General features: G+C 44.3%; 1 long non-coding RNA gene across 1 annotated transcript; it reads left to right on the top strand.

Annotated features, from left to right (window-relative positions):
- The first annotated feature begins 5,343 nt into the window (after window positions 1-5,343).
- LOC137866078 (uncharacterized) lies at window positions 5,344-24,483 on the top strand. Its single transcript, XR_011102092.1, has 4 exons — window positions 5,344-5,535; window positions 8,122-8,210; window positions 15,302-16,180; window positions 23,938-24,483. It is a non-coding gene; the product is annotated as an uncharacterized lncRNA (long non-coding RNA).
- Window positions 24,484-25,686: the final 1,203 nt, after the last annotated feature.

The raw sequence follows: 25,686 nt of genomic DNA, 5'->3' as shown, positions 1-25,686 counted from the left end.
CTGTTAAAATGTGTTCGTAAAATGAATCATTATCATCCCTAATTTTCTCGTATTAACTGTCTCATGCAGATGACATGGCTAATGTATGAATGCTAATGTATGAAAGCACACAGCTGCATGTTTGATGTAGTGTCTCTTTGTTAAAAAGGTGAATTTACCGTGAAAATGTGACAGTACTAGTCTCAACTCTTATTTGTTTAAATAGATTTCTCAGTTATTGCCATTGCACAAAAATTAAGAAATTGTGTGTAATAATAGAAATAGAAATGTATTATATTATTGTAAATTATGAACAGCATGGGCTCTATTCAAAAATATTGTATTAAAATAATCTTAATCTGGTATTTATAAACAGGATAATCTGACTGACTTTGAAAATAAATTGTTAATTCATTAGTAATCTACACAGTATATAATATATTATGTAAAAACATTTTTAAATGCTAGTAGCCTAATAACAGAGTAGAACAATCATTTCAAAAGTCAAAGTCACACTACGTCTGTATCTCTCTGGTGATTTATGACTGACTTCTTCTCAGAGGCCAGACTTGAGCCTGATGCTCATCTTGAGTTCAGTCTTCATGAGGCCTGTGAGTTCAGCAAGAGACGTTCACAGAAGAGACACGTTCCAGAGCAATTTATAGAAGTGGAACATTTACCTCACAGTTTACATTTCATTCAAAAAGAAGACAATATTTGAAAAATTGCCGAGATAACGATGAGTGTAAAATGTACATAGTGCTCAACATGTGCTCGGTTAAGATCAAACAACCATCAAATGTTGTCACGTATTTAGAAGCTGGAAGATAAAATATCTATAGATCTGCAATGTCTCTTAAAAGTTACAGTTATTAAGAAAACCGTATCGTAACGTTCTCATCAGATCAAAGTAACTCAACTGAGTTCAGTGATTTATTCTGAATCTTTAAAGTGTCCAACAGATGCTCTGTATTCCTCCTCCTGCTGTAAATACTGTGCTGTTATTATACGTTATCATCCTGTATCTGGAATAACTGTAGGACTATTTAAAAGATAATTAAATCATTTCTGTTTCTGGAGAAATCTGCTTAAAAACAAAAACACATGTTGAATGAAATCCCAGTGATTTCAGACATGAAGATGTTTGATCTAATCATTCAAAACTCAATATTCAACACGTGTTGATTTACAGTCAGCTGATCGATCACATTAGAGCTTTGCTGTTAAATTTTAGAGTGTTTCAGATACATAAATGCTCCTTTTATTCAGGCAAAATGCAACATAAAATTAAAATGTCATGGAATATGGAGGACATGTAGGCCGACATTTTATAATAAGACATTCAATTATAGTGTATTTCAAGAATACAGTAATCTAAAAGACACAACTATGGCAAGAGAAAAATGATCATATTTATTAAGTTCTTAATTATTCATATAATCAAGTAAAAATGTATTTTATCAGTCGTGTTAAGAATAAAGAGAATAAAGAGTAAAAATATATAAGTGTGTTCCTGTAAACTCATCACAATTATGATGTCAGCTCTGCTGTATGTACCTGAAATAATAACCACAATAATAATTATAATAATAATAATTATAATTATAATAATAATAATAATAATAGTAAAGAAGCTTTTGCAATATTAAATAGTTCAACCTTTGTTTAATTCAATCTTTCAACCTTTTATTTTAGTTTAACTTTCAACATTTAACTTCAGATTAAAAACTAAAATCAAGACTAAAGTAATCTTAATCTTTATTCATCAAACAATCCTTCCAGATTTTTATGTATTCATTTACTTTATTAATAAGCTGCTTTCTGATTATGCCTTTCATTTCTTAACACCATAGTTTTTCATAATGATCCATAAACCTTCCAATAAATATGACACACATATATAAATACAAACATGTTCTTATATAAATATGATTACTTCTTATCCCGTGAAGGAGATTATTGGCTGTAATATTTAATATATTAAAACAACACCTTCATGTAAAAACTGAGTCTGCACCAGAGGAAGTTCTAGGTTACTTTATTTTATTTCTAAAGGTGTACAAACACACACACACACACACACACACACACACACACACATGCTCCGTTCAATGAGTAAATATCCTCATAATCAGGATTACAGTGTCGCTGTACTGTACGCGGCCCTGGTGCTTCTCACCGACGGGTGGCGCTGTTTCGTCCTGTGGATGAATTTTACTGTAAACTGTATTTATTTACGTGTGTGCCTCTTAGAAACGAGGCAAGCAGCACGTCGTTTCTTTTTAAGATCCAACCCGTTAACATTGAAATATTACTATTATAATATATATTTATATATATATTTATATATGTGGCCTGTTGACACGTTTGATAGGCCCCGTGTATTCCCTCCTCCTCCTCCTCCTCCTCATCATCATCATCCTCCCTCCCCTCGCTTCTGCCGCCGCTCCTCTCACACTCCGGTCTGACCCGCTTTACCCGGTAAGAGAGGATTTTTCGCAAATAATAGCTCTCCGTTTACGCAGCAGGTACATCACATTTAACATGTGAAGGCGGTGCGGTGCGGTGCGGTGCACGTGTGAACACGCAGGACAGGAGACAGGTCTCTCTCTCTGTGTGGTTGGAGTGCAGGAAGGACACATTCTGGGACACATTTTAATTCACTATTTTCAAAATCCAGAGAATCTTTGAGGACGTTATGTTTGGATTGAACTCAAGTAAAGTGTGAGTATATTTAGAAAACACAACATGTCACACTGGGCTTTATTTGTATTATCTTTTAATTCCACAGTTATTTGATTTAATGATTGCATTTAAAAAATAATATTGTGTGTGTGTGTGTGTGTGTGTGTGTGTGTGTGTGTGTGTGTGTGTGTGTGTGTGTGTGTTACCTTATAAGATGTTAAACTAGACATTTTAATCTGTTCATTCTTGTTATTATTTATGTTCCTGATATACCGCTGCTAATATTTATTTCATAACTATAAGCAAAGTGTAACTGTAATATCACAGCAGCATCATCGCATATTAAAGACACTGTATATAATATGCTATCAGGGCCTCTATTCATGTAGTAGTAAGGAGGAGGAGGAAGAGGAGGAGGAGGAGGAGGAGGAGGCCCCAGGCAGCGCTGCAGTGCAGAGTTCAGCAGGGAGATATTGTTGTGAGCCTGGGAAAGTGTAGCGGGGCTGACGCCAGACTCTGTTGTGCAGGGTGGGGGGACCTCGAGGATCCCAGACCTGATTGTCATGTAAATGTGTCTCCGGCACGTTGTTGAACTTGATTTTGACTTCTTTTTTTTTTCTTTTCTTTTCTTTTCTTTTTTGGGGGGGGTTGGGGGGGGGTACATTTTTCCTCACTTGTTTGTGGGAAAATCTATCTGAGGACACACACACACACACACACACACACACACACACACACACACACACACGGACATCTCTTTCAACAGACTGTCAGTACAGTGGACTGAATGCAGTTCATAATGTGTATCAATGCAGTGGAATATTACACATCAGAGTTTAACAAACCGAGTCCAAAATAGTTTTTGTTTTATTCTAAAATTCTTCTGAGATGTTTCGCTAGATTTCATTTGTTTGGTCAAAATAATTAAATCATCAAATGTAAGAGATGTGGGAACATAATATTTCAATATCTGTACATAGATTTCACATTTGTTCATGTCACTGAACGCGTTGCGTGGACGTGTACTGCATCACTTTGTGATTAATTAGGATGCGTGATGGTTTGCAAGCAAATAGGTTACGATAGGGACGCACGTGTGTCTAACGCCCTGGTCGCGCGCATGCTCAGGAGCAATGAGGATTCTGCATCCAATCAAAATGAACGCCGCTCTCGCGTCGCAACAAGGATTTATTCTTATAGTTTTTACAGAATGAAGTGGGCCTTCCCGCCACGCTTCAACAGCCCCCAATGGTTCCGTAAGTTCAATCACAGGACGCCGTGCGGCGGAGGCCACAGCTGATCACATCTGCTTATAAACGATGCGGAGTCAGATCCACACCAACACATTCCCCACGCAATAATCAGATATGTAGCCCTTATCTGATGCAAGCCTGGTTTGGAAACACACTGTAGCTCGCTGCTCGTTTATTGGTTTACCTACACACACACACACACACACACACACACACACACACACACACACACACACACACACACACACACACGCTGATCCCAGACCCTTTTTAGATATCCTTTCAAACTTTTGAGAGATATTGCTATAGTTGCTATTCGGGTCTGCCTCTGGCTTCTTTTATCAAAGTGTGATTGTTATCGCGCGCACTATCTCATCTCCTCAGCCCATATCACTCATCTCATAATATCACAATATCGATAAGGCTGCATATTGCCTGAATATGCTCTCACGGGTTGGCTTATATAGGCGTGGGCCTTTTTCTGCACCAACAACAGAAAGCCCGGGTTCCTTAGCAGCGAGTATATTCGCCTGTTAAACAGAACAACACAGCGATAAGTTCCCATTCTTCACGGAGTCTCTGAACCAGCGTTTATTATGGGATGTTAAATGAGCTAACGAGGCTATTGCTGTCACAATCATGGCAAACAATAATCCTCAGCATTAATTATGATGACAATAGGTCAACTAACTGTCTTCATTGGGCTGCTGTTCCCATAACATGTATTTAATCAGCTGTTTAATCATTGATTAAAACGTGCATAACAGATGAGAGCTGACTTACTAAAATAGCAAGTAGCATTTCATCCTTTTAAGAGTTGCGTTTTGTTTTGCTTCTTCAAACTATAAAATAAAATGCAGCATATTCCAAATGAAAATGAGCTTTTATGGCTGAATGATTTCTAACTAATAACAGCTCATATCTAATAGAAAAGATTAGAAGATGTGTTGCTGCAGAACGTTGTTGAGAATTTAAATTAAGTCATGAAGTGTGTTGTCCTACATTCTCCGTTTATTATAGGAGATAATAAACGTGACAGTAAAATAGCCTTACAGAGCGGACTTCTTCCCAAAATATAGAAGCTTTTAAAAATGTCAAATTAATTTCTCAAAAAATACGAACAATCATTGCTGTCAAAATATCATGTTCCACCCAGCTCCATTTGAGAGCGATTTTACGCACTCCTCTGTATGCTACGGCCTGACTAATGCGGATAACGAGCGGAATAAAGTCCCGACTGACACACACCTGCACTCACTCTCAAATTGGAGTTTTTAATGATTTCAGATCCCCGCCTCTCTCTCTCTCTCTCTCTCTCTCTCTCTCTCTCTCTCTCTCTCTCTCTCTCTCTCTCTCTCTCTCTGAGGCGGAGTTTATCCCCTCTGCTCACCGTGTGGACTCTCTTCACTTGTCAGTAGCAGCTCGCGTGTGTGGAGGGAGAGGACGCATGCGAGTCTATGGAGACACATAGGAACACTTCGTAGCTTTAATATTCTGCACTTTTGCACTATTTCTGTCATCGGGTGCGATCAGACCACAGGCTCCGATAACGCGGAACAATACGAGGCGGAATGTTAAATTGTTGACCGGAGTGGAGTGGAGTCAGCCTGATGTGCAAGTAAGTGATGCTGGCCTTATGTGACTGGTAGAGTTGCTGTGCAGCCGTGATCCTGGTGAAGAGGGCTCTGCTGTGTTTCATCACGTTGATTGTGCTTTTGTGTTTTCACAGAAATGTATTTTACAGCTGTGACATTATTGAAGGCGGTTTATGGGAACTTCGCTTGTGTGTTAGGCCTGACGCGTTAGAATAACCGCTCACATGTAGCAGTGAGGCCACAGTGTTGACCAAAGGCTGCACGGACTCTCAACAAAATGTGTGTGTGTGTGTGTGTGTGTGTGTGTGTGTGTGTGTGTGTGTGTGTGTGTGTGTGTGTGGTGTTTGTCAAACTAGTCATGGAAGCCAAAAGAATCTGCGTGTTTTGACTTGTTTCACCTCCATATCATGAGGGGAAAACATAAACAGGTTTTATAAAATATTGTAAAATCTTCTAGTATTGTTGTTCTCTCTCTCTCTCTCTCTCTCTCTCTCTCTCTCTGTGCAATGTAACCGCAGGCAGGTTCTCTCTCCTCTCCTCTCCTCTCCTCTCCTCTCCTCTCCTCTCCTCTCCTCTCCTCTCCTCTCTCTGTTTGTATCCGAGAGGCGGCCCCTTTAAGAGACGACGGGTTAGTTTGTGTCTTTGGTTATCTAGCTGTATGAGTTTTAATTTCATAAAGCTAGAGAACCGAAAGTACGAACTGATGCCGAGCACTTCGGAGCCGGGGGGCTTCCTCTCGCCTCGGCATGGAGGAGGAGGAGGAGGAGGAGGAGGAGGAGGAGGACACGATGCACGGGGCGTGCAGCAGCAGCAGCAGCGGCGGCGGCGGCGGCAGCAGGAGGAAGCAGGAGGGACGGATGCTGAGGGAGGCTGCACGCCGCGGCTGCCGATGAGGAGGAGTGGTGGTGGGGCGGGGTGGGGAGGGCACTCCGCTGAGCAGGAGAGCAACACCGGCGCGATTTTAGTGTTGCTTGTCCACCTCCTCTAGACAGGTGTTGGCACGTCAGAGGAGCCAGGAGCGCGTCCGTGAGGGCGTGCTTTTGGGGGGTTCGTTGTTTTGGGGCATCGCGGTGTCGCCGGGGCCTGTTGAGGATCAATAAATCAGCTGTTCGCTCAACTTTAGGACATGCATGTGGGGAAACATACACACACACACACACACACACACACACACACACACAAAAACACACAGCTCGTGCTGTTGTGTAGTAGTCATAACTATGTGGGTGTTATAACAATATCTTGAGGGGTTAGACCGAAATAGTTAGAGGTTTCGTGCAATTGGTCAACCCGGGACTCACGTGATGGTGTTGGCAGCAGCAGCATCAGAAGATCTCACATGTCGGTGACGCTGATCGTTCTAGGCCCGAGAAGTTGCCTTCATTTAAGCCCAGCTGCATCCACTGCACGTGCAGACTCCCCGACTCCTCTGACCCAGAGTGTATTTCCTCTATGAGTGTGAAGGCTAAGTGATCTCCCCTGGCTGTCATTTACCAGACATTAGGAGTGTGATGTATAATTGGATGCACATGTGCATCACTTGGTGCAAGATGAAGTCGTATTAAAGCAGTGAGTGTAGGACTGACATAACAACACAGGAACCGGGTTCTTGCACCATTCCAGTGTCAACTGGGTCATTTGGTTCTTCGCTACCCAACTAGAACCTGCAGGGTACAACCCATCAAAACCACCTGGCACCAGTCAGCTAGAGCGAAGGAGACACAATCGTCGTCGGCGTGCTTTTGTCGCCGAATCCGAGTTCGACGCGGCAGACATGTTGAAATGCGTGTTTCGCTGGGTGGATTATGTTCGTGTTTGCCTGCTAGATAAGAACAAAATAGGACATCGGCTCAGAGTTTGATCTATTCTTAGAGCGGAATCAGCGGGCCTGGAGATGACTGAATATCCCTGAAGTCCCAGCATGCTCTATTTAGACCATGACTGACAATATGTGATGTGCACCGTTAAACAAGAGAGCTCGGATCATGTGTGACTGAGTGTGTGTGTGTGTGTGTGTGTGTGTGTGTGTGTGTGTGTGTGTGTGTGTTGTTGAAGTTTGCGTCTGAGAGCCGGTGTGAACGACGTGACCTCCATGTCCTCCATCTTGCAGGATTAAAATATGATGTGATTTTATCATCTCTCTCTTCCTGGTTGACTGATTGATGTGATGATTTTTAGCATTTGTACCCAAATACTTTATTTTGTAACATTGTTCCTGTTCAATCCTGGTTTTTCCGTAGCTTAGCAACTGGGATGCTGCCCAGATGAAGCATTCTCTATGCTGCTGCTTTGTGGCGTAATTTCCCACTTATGTGTCTTTTCCATCACATTTCATAATTTCGGACTTTTCGCAAACACTTTTATCAATCTTGACTTATTTTTCACGCAAAAAGGAAACATAAGTCACCTCGCAAAGATACGACATAATGAGAAGTGCACGGGAGAAAAACACCGGACAAGTTTGGTGGAGGGCTGTTAGCTGCAAGGTCAACAAAGCTGCATTCATTTCTCCTCCACTCCCTCCCAAGCCACTTATTTATTCCCGAGAGATGTGGATTTATTTAAAATGATTTCACACACGCTGATTCTCTTTTCTTTTGACTTCAAAGGAAAATGGCGACCACGTCGGCCCTGAAGTTTGCATCGACTCACAGTGAAGACAAACTGCCGCCAGACAGGACAACGAGTCGCCTCACAGGTAAATATTTGAAGCATGAACGCGTGGATGTGCAGAAGGAGCTCACATGTTATTTCCATATACAGTGCAGGATGTTTCCAAATGCACAACATTATATGCCTTATATATTTTTCGGTGGATGTAAGAGGCAGGTTCGGGTCAAACCGCTGGAGGCTTGCAGAGAGTTGTGTTTCAGCAGAGAGTTGTGTTTCAGCAGAGAGTTGTGTTTCAGCAGAGAGTTGAGCACACGATGGTGCAGCGATGCTGGCGGTTGATTGTTGTCCATGTTCTGTAGAGCTGTGAGGACGGTTCTGTGTGTGTGTGTGGGTGTGAAAAAGACAGAGGACGAGAGACAGGCCGAGCCTGAATTTTGAAATATTGAGGATTTTCTACTTTGCATCAAGAACGATTTTTAAAGCGTGCAGCACTGTAAACCTCGCCGTCGTATTCATACGAAAAGGGGCAATAAGAGGGACATTTACTGCCAGTTTTATTTGCGCACAGTGTAAATGTCACTTTGATATTATTCATGTATATATATATATATATATATCAGAATATATACACACACAGTGTGGAGCTGCAGTAGTAGCCTACAGCAACAGAGAGTAAACGCTGTGATTTGAAGAGTGAAGTAAGACCTCCATGTTGAATTCCATCATTCCTTTGAAGTATTAACATTTGTTACATTGCACATCATCCCCCATCCTCCTCACACACACACACACACACACACACACACGTCTCTCTTTCATCCACATACATTCAGCGTATTATTCCTTTAAACACTATGATCCTATTTGTCAGGTAGAGTGTGTGCTCGGTGCAGGGGAGGTGGCCGTGTAATCTTTGCTGCGGTTCTTTATCCCGTTAGGAGGGTGCAGGCGAGGTTTGGACCTGCTCATGTGTAAAGAGCGTTTGGGTGGCTCTGTCCTTTTCAGCCCTAATGCCTTGACGAGCCACGCTCCCCTTGTCCCAAAGTCTCCCTGGTTATTGTGGGGAACGTGTCGATTTCCATAAAGGTATCGCACATGCATGATTAGCAAGGGCAGCGTTAAGTCAAACAAAACGCTTGATAATATTGTGAATTGCAAAGGAGACCTATTGTGCGATCGGCGCGGTGAGATATTTTACTGGTTTCACACTCGCGGTCAAATTTACATTCCCAATTTGAAGGCGTCTTAAGAAATAGAAACCTGAGATGTTATCTCAGTTATTTCACAAGATGGAAACAGAAGCATTCCTAGCTTTAAGGTTGTCGGTTTGTTCCCCACAGTTCAGCGTTAGGAATTAAACAATAAGTGCACATTGTAAGCAAGGTCAAATCTTCATGGTTCCACCACCTTGAAGCTCAATATAAAGCTCAGTTATTCAAATCTAGTGTGGAGTTCTTTGAGTCGCCCAGATTTTCCCAAGCTTCATATATTAGCATATGCAAGGGCCGGCCTGTGCTGCTGTTTTCTAAAGTGGATGTAAATTATAACCTCAGTATTATACAGGCTGATAGGAGATAAATCTCTGCAGTAATGCATTGCAGCGAATGGGGGTGGGGGGGGTGGGGGGGGGGGCTGCTGTGGAGGGGGGGGGTGCTGAAGAGTGGGTGTGTGAGAGGTACTGTACAATAGCCGGTGGCAGATGGAATACAGACTAGCAAAGCACTTGCTAATAGTCATGCTAAACTCTCTTTTCACCGGTTTGAGTGTCTTCGGATTTTCTGCCGCATTTCTAGAAGAAGAAAAAAAAGAAAAAGAAGAAATTTTAAGAGAGATTCTTAGAAATAGAAATTTTAAGACAGTTTCAATATTGGTTTAACAGTTTTGCAAGTGCACACACATCGTTTCAGAACAAATATTAACACAGGGAGATTACTAAGTCGAAATCTGCACTTGTGCGGTCCAAAAGGCTGAGGGGCTCCAGGCCTCACGAGCCGAGTGGAGATCTCTTTGGAATCTCTATGCAAACTAGGGCTTGAATAATGAGATGTATTTATGAAGGGCTGGGAAAAGGGTCCTGCTTTTGAAAGCCAGTAGGCCGGAGCCTGAATGGGATGGAAGGAGGAGGGGGAGAGTCGGACAAGGGGGGGACGGGGGGTATGTGTAGAGGGGGTACAGGGGCCCCTGGCAGCCCGGGTCTCGGGCCGAGGCAGCTGTGAAAAGGGGTCCCGTCTTTTTCCCACGCCCAGCAAGACGCGAAACACTGCCGCAGCTCGCTAGGGTCAAGTCCCATCGCTAATATATACACACATACATACACATGCATGCACACACACACACACACACATAGATGAGAGATGTGTGTGTAAACGTTGTGCAAATTAACAAGCTGTCTGGGAAGCTCTGTGACATGGGGGGGGGACACCTGCTATTCTCCCAGAATGCTTTGCAGTCTCATCGGGGGCTGCCGTGCTTGATGGGACAACAATTAGGTCGTAACTTCAACTTGAACTTAACATTTTGGTGACGGATTGAAAAGAGGCTGGATTATGATTTGTTTGGTTTGCTGTCTTTGTCTTTATTGTTCGCACAGTGCCATCTGTTCCTGTTACATTTAAAAATAACTGTGTTATTTGTAAAAAAAAAAAAAAAAAAAAATTAAGCATAATAATTGTATATTTATTTATGCCTTGATACAAAAAATAAATCCGTCAGTTCTAGAGAAATAATGTGATACAGAGAAACTTCTGCAGTTGTTGATGAGTCCATTCACTCAGTCTGTGGAGGCAAACTTGGCCTTGTGCTCGGTCTGAGACCCTAACTGTCAACTTGGCATTGTCTGCCTACACACACACACACACACACACACACACACACACACACACACACACACACACACACACAGCTTGCTTCAAGGACACACAAAAGGAAACATTTGAACATGAAATGGAGGAGAGCTGAGGGAAGATATGGCAACTATGGAGGAATGTTTTTGGCGCTGAACTCTCGGTGTGACCTTCCGTCCTTCTCTAAATAAGGAGCTGAAAGACCAGAGAACACTGATCTCCATCTCAAGACAACGGGTGCTTCGCAAAACAAAGCAAGACAGATGCGTCAAACATGTATTTGGTTTATTCGCTGCGTTCCCCGCTGTTCATCTCTATCTCCTCATTCCACATTTTGTGTTTCGCTCGTTGCGGTTTGTTGAGGAGCAGCGTTTCTTCTGTCCAGCTGCTCTCTTTGCTGCCTTCCCCATGAAGCTGGTGTCACACCCATTCCTTCCCCCTGTCTCTCTCTAGATACTGGCACACCAATCAAATCGGTGCAACGCTCACTTCCCTCCCAATTCCCCGCTGCACCAGCCCTACACGGAGCTGTGTCACACTAATTCAGGTCCCCCTGCCTGCGTGAGCTCCTTGCTTTACTTCCACCCTCAGAAAGAGGCGACCGCTATCTCTTTGAGTACATTCCTCTCTCCTTTCTCCCTCATTCTCTGTCTCCTCCTCCCTTCCTCGTCATCATCTTCCCTCCTATTCAGATGAGATTCAAATAGAGAGGGGGGGGGGGGGCTTCTAATTAGCTCTGTAAAGATGCTTTGTCGCGGTCAGTGTGGCCACCAGTGTGTGCATTGAGAGGGGATGTTTTACAGCTAGTGTTAGCTTTGAGAGAGTGTGTATGGGCTCTTAATGAGGTTTGTTAGCTGAGTGTGTATCCTGCTGTTTGAATACACCCTCGGCAGCCTTTGAAGGAATAGAGATGAGGAGAGGAGGAGAGGAGGAGAGAGGAGTCTGTCGCTGTGGCAGGTTGCAGAATGCAGAATGTGCATTATGCTCAATGGTTTCCATTTGAACAGCAGGTGAGAGGAGAATAACGCTTAAGTTGCATGTTGTCCCTGTAAACTGTGGGAAGTAAACAGGAGTCGTCGTCCTCCTCAGACGGATCATTGTCCTCCGACTCCAATTAATGCTCCTCGGATTCGTGCTTATGTAGAAATATGAGCCAAAAATGAATCTACTGGTTTAGGATAAAAGTAGTTGACACTATTGGAAACTCAGCTAACAGTTTGGTGATGAGGAGGCCAAGTGTAGAGAGAGAGAGAGAGAGAGAGAGAGAAAGAGAGAGAAAGAGAGAGAGAGAGAGAGAGAGAGAGAGAGAGAGAGAGAGAGAGAGAGAGAGAGAGAGAGAGAGACAGAGAGAGACAGACAGAGAGAGAGAGGTTCAGCCTATCATTTGTGGTTATGATTTGAAGGCAGCTCACTAAAGAAGAGAGGCCCTGTCACAAATCATTATTGTGCAACTTAAGTGTTGGGCAACCTAATACTTGTTACAGAGTTTTCTTTCCCTTTTTCAATTCTAAATTGAAAAGGAAATGAATATTTAAAAATGTAGACAAAATGCAGAGGAGAGGTGATGGTGGTGATGGTGGTGGTGGTGGTGGAGGTCAGAGATGGCTGGAGACAGATGAGAACCAGAGGTGGAAGGGAGACGGAGAGAGAGAGAGAGAAAAATGAGGAATTGTGTGGAGCCAAAGAGCCGACCTGCTGAGATTGTAAACTGTCACTCAGGATGCAGACGGACAAGACAGACATCATTTCCCCATATTACCTTCCACTACTGAAACTGTCGTCCATGCAGCCCCTCCTGCTCCCCTTCTTCTTCCATCCCTCGCTCATGATATTTCTTTTCGCCCGTGCACATGCATGAATACGAACCACCTGATCAATTTCTTCTCTCTTCCTCCTCTCCTCCACTTCCTCCAGGTCCGTCTTTTTGTCCATGGAGTCGGCTTGCAGAATGCTCTCCCCTCTCATTGTCCGATGGTTCGTTGCCTCTCCATAGGAGGCAGAGAGTGTTTGGGCTCGTTCCCCTGTTTTACCAGTTTACCGGTGTAATCCTCTACGCCGGCACAATGAGCTCTCACTCCAGCCACAGGATTCTATTAGGCTCCCAGAGAGACTCGGGATCTCCATAAACATTTTCCAGCTACACCCCCCCCCCTCTCGCCACAGCTAAACTGATAGCTTCCTTTGTACATGTTAAGCAGCGCTCCCCTTTGTTTAGCCAGAGGAGATTTTACCTGTCTGGAGAAGAAAGGCAGAATAAAAGCTTATGCACTTACATTACCAAGGGCTTGTTAACGCCGTCGACTTCACCTCCCAAACTGACTCCCAAAACAGTGTTTCCTTTACAAGCGCAGAGTATATAACAAGCATCGGCGAACAAGCAAGCGCTTGTTATAAGGTCTTTGGAGGAACGCTTAAGATGTTCAAAAAGTGCCGAAGTCTTTGGAGGAATGCGATTGCTGCTCGCTGCTGCAAACGCGATGCCATTAAAGTCTGCAGATAAACTCTGCAATCACAACTCAGTCTGTATCTCACTGAAACCTTTGAAATGTACGAAAGCAGACGTACGTTCTGGTATTAATAGCTCTCCATCTTTAAGAGGGAACGGTGTGCACTCTTGCACAAAAGCTGCAGCTTTTATAAACTGTTGCTAATATGTCGCCGTCTTCATCTATACTTTTTTTTTGGGGGGGGGGGGGGAGAAAACGCTCAGTTAAGCTGTAGAGTCCCAAGTACTTTTCTACCAAAATACAAAAAGAACACGGGAGCAAAACATCCTAAAGACAAGAAGAAGAGAAATCTCTGCAGGCTCCATCGCCTCATTTAAATTGTGTGAGTGGCTCTAACATGGTCTTTAATAGTAACGAATTCCTTAATGCTAAATTTTATTTATTTTGTCCTATTTTTATTGATCTATTTATTTAATACATAAATTTGCCAGTTCAAGCAAAATGGCTGATTCTCAACTATACTGTCAGTTGGCCAAATGTTGAATTATCCATCAGAAATAATAAGACACACGATTTAGACCGACCATGTGAATCGTACGGGCCGATGAAGAATGTCTTGTTAAATATTATAGAATAATCACAATGAATATTTCTCTTTATTAGATCACGTTTTGTCCTTTTGAAGCAGGACGGCTGAAGCTGCTGCGACGTGTTTGTCGATGGTTTTTTTTTTCCTCAAGTCCAAAGCCATGGGTCACAGCCAGGGCTCCTCACTGCCCCCCTCCTCACTCACAAACATACTCCTCTATCTCTCCTCCTGCCCCCCCCCCCCCCCATCCTTCCTTCCCTCTCCTCCCATCTTGATAATGCACTTCTTTTCTTCCGTGCTGGATGGAGGGCAGCCCTGAACTAACATTGTCCCCTATGCCAGCTCTAGTGGGGGGCCCTATTGTGTGTGAAGGAATGGGGAGTTAACACCCATGTCTGAACCCTCTCAATGGGGGCATTGTGTCTGAATCTTCCTCCGGCTCACCCAATCTCACCCCGCATCACTCCCCCTGCACAGGCCAAGCCAGGGGCTCCTCCGGGTCCCCCCCCCCCCATTATACGATGAAAACATGCACATAACAGCGAACTCAAATCCACAAACAAACCGTCCCATAACTGACCCCAGCCGCTTTCACCCGCCGCTTTCTGTGTCCTATTAATTTTGCAGCAAACCACACGGAGCTGAATGTGTGTCTTTGCTGCTCTGTGTTTTTACAGGACAGACACGGGGGCCACTCGGTGCACGGCGACTGAAGGAGGCCCCCGCCATTCGTTTTTCTTCTAGAAAAGAACAAAGCGACACATAAAGGACAATGTGGTATTAGCATGATAACGGGATTCAGAACGCTTTCAGAGCATTTCTAGATGCACTGCAGTGAAGGAATCCACGCAAACTATTCATTTAGCGTTAAAACCGTTATCATGCTCGTTGTTTTATTTACGCCAGTCATAAAACATGGTCCAAAAAAAAATGACTAGACGTCATAAATGTCAATAGTATTTTCAAACAGTGAAGGTTGAGTGTAATGACTTTAATGTGAATGGTTTATATTCACATGTAGAAGCTGTGAGCAGAGATGGATGTGTGTGTGTGTGTGTGTGTGTGTGTGTGTGTGTGTGTGTGTGTGTGTGCTTCATACAGTGTGCTGAGCACTTTTATTTGTTTCTGTATAGCAGCGAGCGCCTTGGGGCAGGTTACAAAAGAGCAAGTTGGCGTTTTCTTCCCACATATTTTTAATCAAAGTGTTAGTGTTTACATTTGCATTTGCATTAAGCAGAGGGACGCTGAATGCCAAAGGTGAGATTTTGAAAAACACTCTCTTTTCCCTTTTTTTCAGACGGAAACCAGGGTGGGTGGTTGGAAGGCTGGATAAAGGCTGGTAGATGACTGAACTCAGAGAACCCAGCGCTGCTCATCATCATTGCCACGGGCTCTCGTCTTCCTCCTCTCCTCCTGTGGCCGATACCTCCAACCAGGGGTCCAACAGAGCTCGGTGAAGCCCAGGCAGGGAGCTAGTGAGTGGGCTGGAAAGGATGGAGAAGGTCCCTGATGGCTAGAAGCACCTCTGGAGCTACCGGCGTGCAGGAGAAATCAATATGAAACACAGATCCGGCGCCGCTCTGAGTGGGTCTTTTCCTGTGTTAGTCTGTGGCCTAGGGGCCCGCAGACCTCCAAAGGACAGGCCCTGCGTGGCCCTCTCAGCTGCAGGCGGAGACCGGCTCCTCAGACTGGACCTCAGTCCCAATCTCCACTGGCTGTGTGTGGTTCAGCTGAAGGGGATCTCTCCCCGAATGATACCCCGAATGCTGAGAGACCGCCGACAGGGATATTCCTTTCTCTTTCTTTTTTTCCCCCCCTTCATAAGATTGACATATCCCCCACCTTCTGCCTCTGGCTGCTTAAAAAACAGTTTGGCAGTCCTGCTTTTGACTCTCTCTCCATCCTCAACACGCCCGTTGTTTATTCCCCGACCAGTTTTTACATTTGACAAAGAGACAGTACGATCTTTATTTTCTCTTCCGCTCTTGGCTCGCTGTTACTCCGGTAAGCTGCAGACGTGTGTCAGTTAAGACCCGAGAAAAACTGGCGAAGTCTTATTCCCTCTGTGATGTCTGGTACTCAATCCCAGAATTTTGACTAACTGAATATCAAGAAGGGCAGAAGATCACAGAGCAGAGAGGCCTTCTCGTCTGGTAGAGGAGATGGTAAAATCATGGCAAGTATCTCTCTTTAGCACTCCACATGTTCCACTCTGAGCAACTCTCAGTGTGCTCTCATTCCCTCATACATCACCTCAAATGGTGTGTGTGTGTGTGTGTGTGTGTGGCTGTAACTTTGCAGCCTCTTTAGTTAATAGAGGATCATTTCATGATTTTGATTACAGACGTAGAAGATGTTTCTTTAACTCTAAGAAATGTTTGGAAGTTTAACAGGTTATTTTAACTTCTAAAATGTAAGCTGTCCCTCAGATCTGAGCATTCTGAATCATATGAGAGAACTGTTCTCGTTCTACATTTCCCCCAACAGACAGCTCTGTTTGTGTGCATGAATAGATAGGCTTGGCCTTGAAAGCCAGCGAGCAGCAGCAGTGCACCCACAGCTCCCAAACTGCTGCCGTCGTCACAGCAATGCAGTGCGGTTGTTTCCATCCAGATGGGCACAGCTTCAGACAAAATGGCCGCCGGTCTCTCCCTCTGCCAAAGATGGAGGGTGCGTCTCCGTCGTCTGCCATCTGTGCGTCCGTTAGCTGTTGTCGAATGCAAATCGAGTCTAATTGCATTTGCATAACCTCCAACCATCGCGTCGTTGGCGTGTGCTGATAATTGCTCCTATGAACGCGGCGCGGCGGCGAGCGAAACAGCAGTGATGTGTTAAAGCTTGTGTTTGCCGCCGTTTGTCTTTCTCTGAGGGTCGTGAGTACGAACCGAGAGGCTGGTAGCCGTGTGAGATCAAGAGTCTGGTGCTACTGTGCCATATGGTGTTTGCATGCGATTCCCTCGCATGCAAATGCGACAATGTAGAAAAGATTAAGTCGAGACGTTTTTTTTTTTTTAATCAGATAGCGCCCTGTCGAGCACGGAGCTTTTTAACGTGCGGACACATATATATATATATATATATATATATATATATATATATATATGTGTGTGTCGCACTGATGAAAGCATTAAGCAAACAGAGCAGCTCAGACATGCACACGGTCTCTAATTAAAAAGGGATCCATAGGCCCAACGAACTCCAGACTGGCAGACCATAATAGTCTCATTTTCATGCACATGGGTGTCTGGTTGCCATGGCACTGAGCAAATCAAGGGGCGACTGATTTAGCTAGAAAAGGGCTGCACATGAAACACGTAAATGGGAGGTGTGGTGAAGTATCACATCAGGGCTTTCTAGAGGGAAATGAGAGACAATCAAAGTGCCTGTCGTCTGTTCCAGACTTCAAATAACCTGAAAAATATGGAACATGCAGATCTCATAACTCGGCACAATACCGTTCACGCAGTCAGACGATTGAAGCATCGTGTAAATGAATAGCTCACGTCTTCTTCTTCTTTTTTGTTGCATTTTGTTGCAGTGCGTCGTTTTGTGATTGCATGTGATTGAGCAGCTCTTGTTTTTTTTTGGGGGGGGGGGGGGGGGGGGGTTAATTCATGCGATGAGAGTCGGCTGAGCGGCTGAGTAACAAAGCAGCGTTCATATTTGCATTCGCCCATCAAGGCAGCTGCTGCGCCGTACAGTTTGGTCTACTGTGGGGCGGCAAAATGGCGGGTCACGCGAATCACAGGGTCTGTCTGCTGGTCGTGGGAGCTGAGGAGAGGAGAGGAGGAGGAGGAGGAGGAGGAGGAGGGGAGGAGGGGAGGGGAGGGGAGGGGGGGGGGGATTTTTGGGGCGTCTAGTTTGAGTTAAAGAGAGGGTTGCGGGGTCTAGACTGTGGGGTGGGGGGTTGCTCATAAGGAGAAGATGGAGTGTGGGGGGGGTGTTAGTGGAGAGGTTATTATTTGAGAGGGGTGGGGGGGGGGTGTCTGGTTTTATGAAGAACAATTAATGAGGGACTGGAGGGGAGAGAGGGGGGGTAGTTTGTCTGCATTTGTGAACATGTGTCTGCGTCTCGACCATTTGCATAGAGCGATCAGGGCGTCCATATGCTGCGCGGCGAGGCAGATTCAGTCACAGTGTTTTGCACGCCTCTCAAGGTCTCGCTCACACGGTCTGAATGAAAACCCGGCGAGTGTTGCGCCTCTCCGTATCTGACAGGATAGAGCGGGAACACGCTCTACCCCGTTCCTCACAATAACACTTAAAAACCGCTGCTACTACACTGAAGCCTCATGTCAGCCGCGTCACCGCTCCTGTCCGCGACGCCCGGCCAACGGGGGGAGACGCAGAGCCGCTGTCGGCCAATGGCGTGACGGCAGAGAATCAGGAAGAGGAAGGAAAAGGCGAGGAGAGTCACGAGTTTACCCTTGAAGTGCCGTTGGAAAAAGTGAATCAACAACACAGCTTCGGCGGGAAGAAATCGAAGAGATGGGAGCAAAGGATTAGAGGGACATGAGAGCGTTACTTCATGATCAAAAAGAAGGGAAATAAAGACGTTTATTAGAAACAAAAACGATGACTGTTACATTCCCTTTGTGAGCTAGTAAGACACGACATCGCAGAATATTTACAGATCAATTTGAGAGGGAAAGAAAAGCCTCCTCTTCAGTTGAAGTCCTAGACGTGGTGGTCGCCACGAAGCCAGACAGACACACACACACACAATGCAGATCTCCATAATGTCCTGCGTGAACACTGCTGTATTTAAAGTGCGCTGGAGGCCTGAGCTCGGAGCGTGGGAATGTCAGGAGAACGTATGCAGAACAGTCGGCCGCTGGCGAGACGGCCCTGCTAGCATGAATGCTGCTGGAGCAGGTGAAAGAGGACCCTAGAGTTCACGGGTCAAGGCCAGTGAAGGGGTTGTCTGGCTCATGAGTGTGTGTGTGTGTGTGTGTGTGTGTGTGTGTGTGTGTGTGTGTGTGTGTGTGTGTATAGGGCCACTTCTGTCGTCGTCTGGGTCATGTAGGATGCTAATGAAGTCGCCAGGCTGTTTGATAAGCACGGCTGTCTATTGTTAGCTCAGTCTGGTTTGCTCAGAGAGGCCTTGGACCGGGTGTAGACTCGGACAAGAGCTCCTTCATCATCTTGCAGCCGCAGCGGAGCAGCAGACAGGCAGATAGACGGGCGGCGTGAAGTCAGACCCTCCCCTGCTGGAAGTGCGATTGTGTCGTGTGGAAGCCTTTTCTCCCCACGTCTTTGCTTTCTGAAACATTTCTTCTCTGAGTGACACGTTGCTCTCAGGCTCTCCAGCATGGTGCCGGTCTTTTGTTTCTCTCTAGGTTGATGGCAGCTTTGCGCCGCGACGACACACATTTCCATGATGGAGGAAATCAAGAGTGCACTGATTTAGAGCGTGCTGACCGGCTTTGTAGCTTCAGCCGCTGTGTAAAAAAAAACAAATTTATGGATTTGTCGAAGTCTATATCTCAGTTAATTGATCTAATATCAAGTGTAACCAAAGACTGTTTCCTTAACAACAGCAGTATGAGCAACAACATCACACCAGATGATGTGCTCCTTCACTGTGATTTATTTCGAGTGCTGCTGTTAACACTAGGATGTTAGAACATCATATGTGTATTACTCCGCAGCAGAAAATAGTCCCCCCTACAAAATGCTCTGTTTCCTCTTGTTTGAGTGGGATTTGTTATAAAAAAAAAAAGGACATTAGCCCAGCTGTTTTCGGGAAAACCTTTTTTCATGAAACAATAAAAAAACTTTTTGTTTCACCGCGCTGCAGACAGCTTGGATTTATTTCTGACGTCTCCTGCAACAATCGTGAAGGGCTGCATGCGTAAAGGTGCGTTACTTAGGGTGTCCCTTTAAGACGGGGAAGCATTACCTCATCAGGCGCCGTGTAAAGGAAGGAAGTGGGTGAATGGGCGAAGGAGCGCAGCGCTAACTCTCTCCACTCCTTTATGCCTGTGGGTGCAGGCTTCATTAGCTCTACAGAAAGGGACGGCTCCCTCCCAGTCCCCTCAATAGACCCATAGACCTGTCTCACTGGCACAGGCTCTGGCTCAGTGGGGAGTGTGTGTGTGTGTGTGTGTGTGTGTGTGTGTGTGTGTGTGTGTGTGTGTTGCCGAACCATTCACACACCACCAGGCCTCATAGTCTCTCACTCATGCCTAAAGGAAGCCTGGCATTGACACGTTTTTTTTTTTTTTCCTTGAGACTCACATCTCTCTTTGTTCCTCTTGTTTTCTCTCGCATGCGTTCCATTATTCTCCATTTCTCCAATTTTTCCTCATTGTGTTTTGTCTCTCTCGGTCGCTTCGTCTCAGATCTCTCACACAAACTGTTCGGTACCGGACCATGTGCCGTACGGGACTTCTGTGCTCTGCAGCAGATCTGGGTTTTTAGACACGTTGTCCTGCTTGTTTCTTGACCGGTGTTAACGTTGACCTTTCCTGTGTCTTCAGCCGACGTTTGAGAAGAACTACTTGAATTTCACTGTTTCACCGTGTCTGATTACTCGGCAGAACTTTTTGTTCAGTTTACTCCAAAAGACCAGCTGAGCTCCCAGCATGCAGCGGTTTGGAGAAGTTACTGAATGTTCTGATACATGAGGAGGAAACTTCAGTCTGATACTTACAGTAGATAAATACATCAGTCTGTTAGATCAGGAGGCAACCAACCAAATATGATACAATTATAGCATTTATTTGATTGTTCTGTTTGAAATAATTACAATCATTGAAATATTTCATATTTATCCTACAAATGTATTGAAATAACTCAGTATAAAATATGTTTTGCTTTCATTAAAACCCTTCCTGAAGCCATCATTTAAATAAATTTGATCTAAATGAAATGGAGACAAGAAGATGGGAGACGAGTCCTCAAAGCGCCGCTGTGACGCCTCTATTCCCCATCAGGAGCTGTGTGTGCAGGCGGCTATTCAGGGTCCTGGTCTAGTGAGGGGGGGAGGAGACGCACACACACACACACACACACACACACACACACATAGAGAGGCAAAGGTGCTGGAAAGTGGCGGGCTAGCAGAGATGATTAGCATGGGCAGCCGCCATCGCGTGCTCTGCTTATTGTTGCAGCGCTGCATTAATGAGCCCGGTGTGCATCCAACAGTCTGTCTGTGATGAACACATGAACACGTGAACACATGAACGCACTCGCGTCTGCTTTTACAGCCAACACGTGGTGCAGAACACCGAGTGGTAGAATAAAACAGGTACAGCACCACTCACCCTTTTATTCAGAGGAGCAGAGCTTCTTTCTTCAAACGTACAATTATTTTGTCTAATCAAGACAAAGTGACAGATATTTAACACACCCGCTGGTGATTTTAGTCATTCTGTTCATTATTGATTTCCAGCAGAGTCCAGGTCATACCTCTGGGGGTTCAAAACTTCGGTGAAAGTCGACGAGGAAGAAGTTGTTATACCCGTAGAGAAACGCAAGCTTTGACTGAAATAGAAGCCTTTATAGAGAGAGAGAGAGAGAGAGAGAGAGAGAGAGAGAGAGAGAGAGAGAGAGAGAGATGGAGGGAGGGAGGGAGGGAGGCTGACAGAAGAGGAGGAGGATTGAGAGTACACACTGTGGCCTGGTTTGTGGTTCCGGAGGGATAGAGACTCTTTCCCCTGCAAAACGAGATAGGATGAGCTCTTTTAACACACACACACACACACACACTCACACACTCACTCGCACGATTTACACAAATATATACACTCGCACACCTTGTTCCCTCCCTCTAAGTGAGCCAGGACTAGATCCGTGTGGCTTTGTTGTTGAGGCAGCAGAAAACGTATTGCCCCAGATTCAAGCGAACCTTCCTCTCACACACATGCAGCAGTAAACTCTGCTCACACTCCAACTCAATTCAACTACTTTCACCACAAATTTCATCCTTTTTCTTCTCTGCATCATTTCTTATCGCAGATATCCAGTAGGCTGTGTGTCTGTGTGTGTGTGTGTGTGTGTGTGTGTGTGTGTGTGTGTGTGTGTGTGTGTGTGTATACATGTGTATGTAACAGACAGCCTGACCTCTGACCTTGTCCTGCTGTGAGGCTTTCATTCCCATAGGCTGGTTGCTGTGGTCGTCTCTGCACACACACACACACACACACACACACATGCACACACACACACACACACACACACACGCTGTTGGCTCTATTGGTATAGCTGTCGCTCGGCCACCCATTCAGGGCTCAGTCACGGCCACTTAGAGCGCAGCAGACTCAGGGATTCAGACGAGCTGTGATCCAATGACATGTATTTATAATGAGGTGGCTGTGGGGACGTCTTTGTTGGACGGACACACAGACTCAGCGTAAGAGTGTGTTTGTTGGGGAGGGGGGTTAAAGTCCTGTAGACCCCATACACACACACACACACACACACACACACACACACACACACACACCCCTCCTCGTTGATACAAATTCAAGCCTTTTTTTTGCATCTATTCACGCCGCTCCTATACTTCTCGTTGAAACAGTTGAAATCAGAGCTGTTGTTCCAAACCGTCCCGTCGAAGCAACGTTTCAACTTCTTGCTTATTAAAGAACATGAGCGGTCGAGCTGCCTCTCAGGTCTCTTATTGCTGATTATTACAATGACACAGCTGTGTCAACATCTGTCAAAACTTGAGACTTCATGATGAAGTATCACATGACGCAATAAAACGAGGACATCAAAACAAAAACATGTCACTCAACACAACAGGGTGACGTCTGTCCTCACATACAGGCCCGACACCACAGATGCTATACAAAATACACAAGTATGCAAAACACCATTAGCGTCCCTTTGTAATGCTTTTAGAGGAATAGGGGTTTTTTCACGTTGATGGAGCGTCTCACTGTGCGTCTTCTCCGTCTTACAGAGCGTTAAATTAGGGACAACAAACCAGGTTTTGAGTCTCTTTGAAAAGTTCTGTAGCTATTTTAAGATCATATGACACAGAGGAGTCAGAGAAGGAATAACATTACACATAATAATGTCACACTGTTACTCTCTGTGTGCTGTAGAGAGAGTGTGTGTGTGTGTGTGTGTGTGTGTGTGTGTGTGTGTGTGGCGTGGAGACAGGACAGTCTCCCCTCTGCATACATTAGCGGGTTGTTGGGACGGCGTGGGCAGAACAGGAGCCCTGGAAAGCCCTACAGGCTCAGGAAGGCCCCTCGTAATTGCCCAATGTCTGAAACCCTGCTATCTACCCGGGGACTGTGGTCCAGCTCTGATCTCCTCCATCACGACTAACCCTCTTCTGCCTCCTCACATCACACACACACACACACACACACACACACACACCTGGAGCATTAACAGAAAGAAGAAGCTGTGGTTTAAAACCTTTGAACTTTAAGCTGTTTAAGGTTTTCTAGAAGGCAGTTGCTTTGGTGCTGTCTCATTATAATCCTGATTAAAGTCTGCACAAATTAGGATTAAATCCCTTATCTCTGCTGCTGGGATCCTTATCTTGTTCAGTCATGACGTTGCAAAACCAGACAGCAGAAGTGTGTCTGGTATGTGTGTGTGTGTGTGTGTGTGTGTGTGTGTGTGTGTGTGTGTGTGTGTGTGTTCCCCCGGGCATCGTTGTGGGTTCTCTGCTGACTGTGTGTCCTCTCGGCGCTGCAGGCTGTAGAGGTCAGAGGTGGATGAGGGTAGACAGACATTAGTAGTCATGAGGAGGGGCTCCCTTCTCTATCTCTGCTCCCTCCTTTTTCTATCTTAGTCCAAAATCGCTGCGTCAGTCCCGTGACGTGACTCACGTCCACGAGTGTGAAAGCTCAGGCGGAGCATCGGTGCCTCTCAGACAATCTCTGTGGCCGTCACGCTCCCGGCTGTAACACATGTTCGCTGTTATTCCGTCACTAACTTCCTGTTTGTCTTGTTTCTCTGCAGATTGGTGAAGGTAGAAAATCACCTTTGGGCTGAACAACTTGACTCAACTGAGCCAGAATCCACCCAGATTCCACGGGACCAATTCAACCACTCTTTTGTTGATTGATGATTTAAAGCTTCTGACGCAAAATGTGTCGCTATAGACAGTCTCATGTAAAGGTGAACCGCTAAACCTTCAAATCCAAGGAATAGTCAGTGACAAAGAGAGATGCTTGTACTTCCAGATGTGTTTTTAGAGTTAAACAGCCTGTATATTTAGAGCGTTAACACATTAGATATTAAAAAGTATTATAATTAAAGCGACTTTATTTTTCTAAATATATGAATGATCATGTTAATTGATGTAAACTGATATCTGAGTGTAACTACTTTAATTGATCCTGTTGTACGTCATTGGAAGTGTGTTTTTTAAATAGTATCTGTTTCTCCATGTCGAGGTTGAATCCATCGATAAATATAAATATATATACATGTATATATAAATACTCTGAGGTGTGGTTGTGTACTGTGTGAATATTTGGTCAATAAAGAGAACGTTGACTTTGACATTTCTCTCCAGTGCATTTCTTCAGTTTTCTAATTATATTTTATTACGATGCTCTCAGATTTCTATAATTAAAGAATGTTTATCGCTGTGTCCTGTTTTTAGAAATGTGCATGAGTTGCTTCTATTAAATGAATTAATGTCTATCATTTAGTGGTGGAAATTGTAAAACAGAGAGATTTTTATTTATGTAAAAAAATAAACACAACTAAGACAATAAGAGGTATGAAAGTTCCAACTAAATGTATTTATTAATTTAAATTAAACCGCTGCATTTTTAACTCTACCTCCACTAACCCGAAAATATTAATATTGAATCTTTGTCTATTGTTTTTAATTGAACCTGTGAATCAGACTTAATTCAATGTTTCATGTCCTTCAGGTTTCGATGCTGTTTCAGCACTTTTAGTGATTAGGGGTTTTCATGTCGTTTTGCTTTTATATAATAATTATTATATAATAATAATAATGAATAGTGAACTATTAGTCCAGAGGCCCAACAGAAGCTAACGAGCTACGCTGTGCAGGCCACACTCCTAGAACAATATGAAGTCCCTAGTTCTAATATTAAATAGACTATTATATAAAAACTCTATTTTTCTTTTAGTCATTTTTTTTGTTACACAAGCCTTTTATCTAAAGTAATGCATCTTTGTCTTTTTGGAGCTAATCTTGAGAAATAAACTAAGGCCTACATGAAACTATCCACAGGCCTGAAGTGCATTCCAGAATTTTATTCTTTGTATTTTCAATTAATGAACGAGAGAAATGGAAAGATATTGTTTTTAAAAAAATAAGAGATAATCTGGTTTTACATCTTTCAACTTCAAAATCGAATAAAAAGACAAAAAGCATCTTAGTTTTTCCGACAGAACATTTTGTTTTGTAGCACAATCAAAAATAACACATTCATAACATATAATCATACTTCAGTAGGTTCATATATGTTTGAATCAGTTTTACATTAAAAAATAAAAGGAAATTGAGTTAGAATTAATTTGAATTGGAAGAGAGATGTGTGTGTTTTGCTGCTTTTATTTTTTTATTTCAGGAGAGAGAGAGAGAGAGAGAGAGAGAGAGAGAGAGAGAGAGAGAGAGAGAGAGAGAGAGAGAAAGAAAGAGAGAGCAGCCATCATCTGAATAAATGCAAATTGGCGCTGCCTCCACCTGGCATCATGCCAAGTATCTATAGCAACCATGTCCTC

Source organism: Cebidichthys violaceus, unplaced genomic scaffold, assembly GCF_023349555.1.
Source record: "Cebidichthys violaceus isolate CVI_PGR_0920_01 unplaced genomic scaffold, fCebVio1.0.p SCAF_8, whole genome shotgun sequence".
Lineage (NCBI taxonomy): Eukaryota > Metazoa > Chordata > Actinopteri > Perciformes > Stichaeidae > Cebidichthys > Cebidichthys violaceus.
This window is presented reverse-complemented; position numbering and strand designations above follow the sequence as displayed.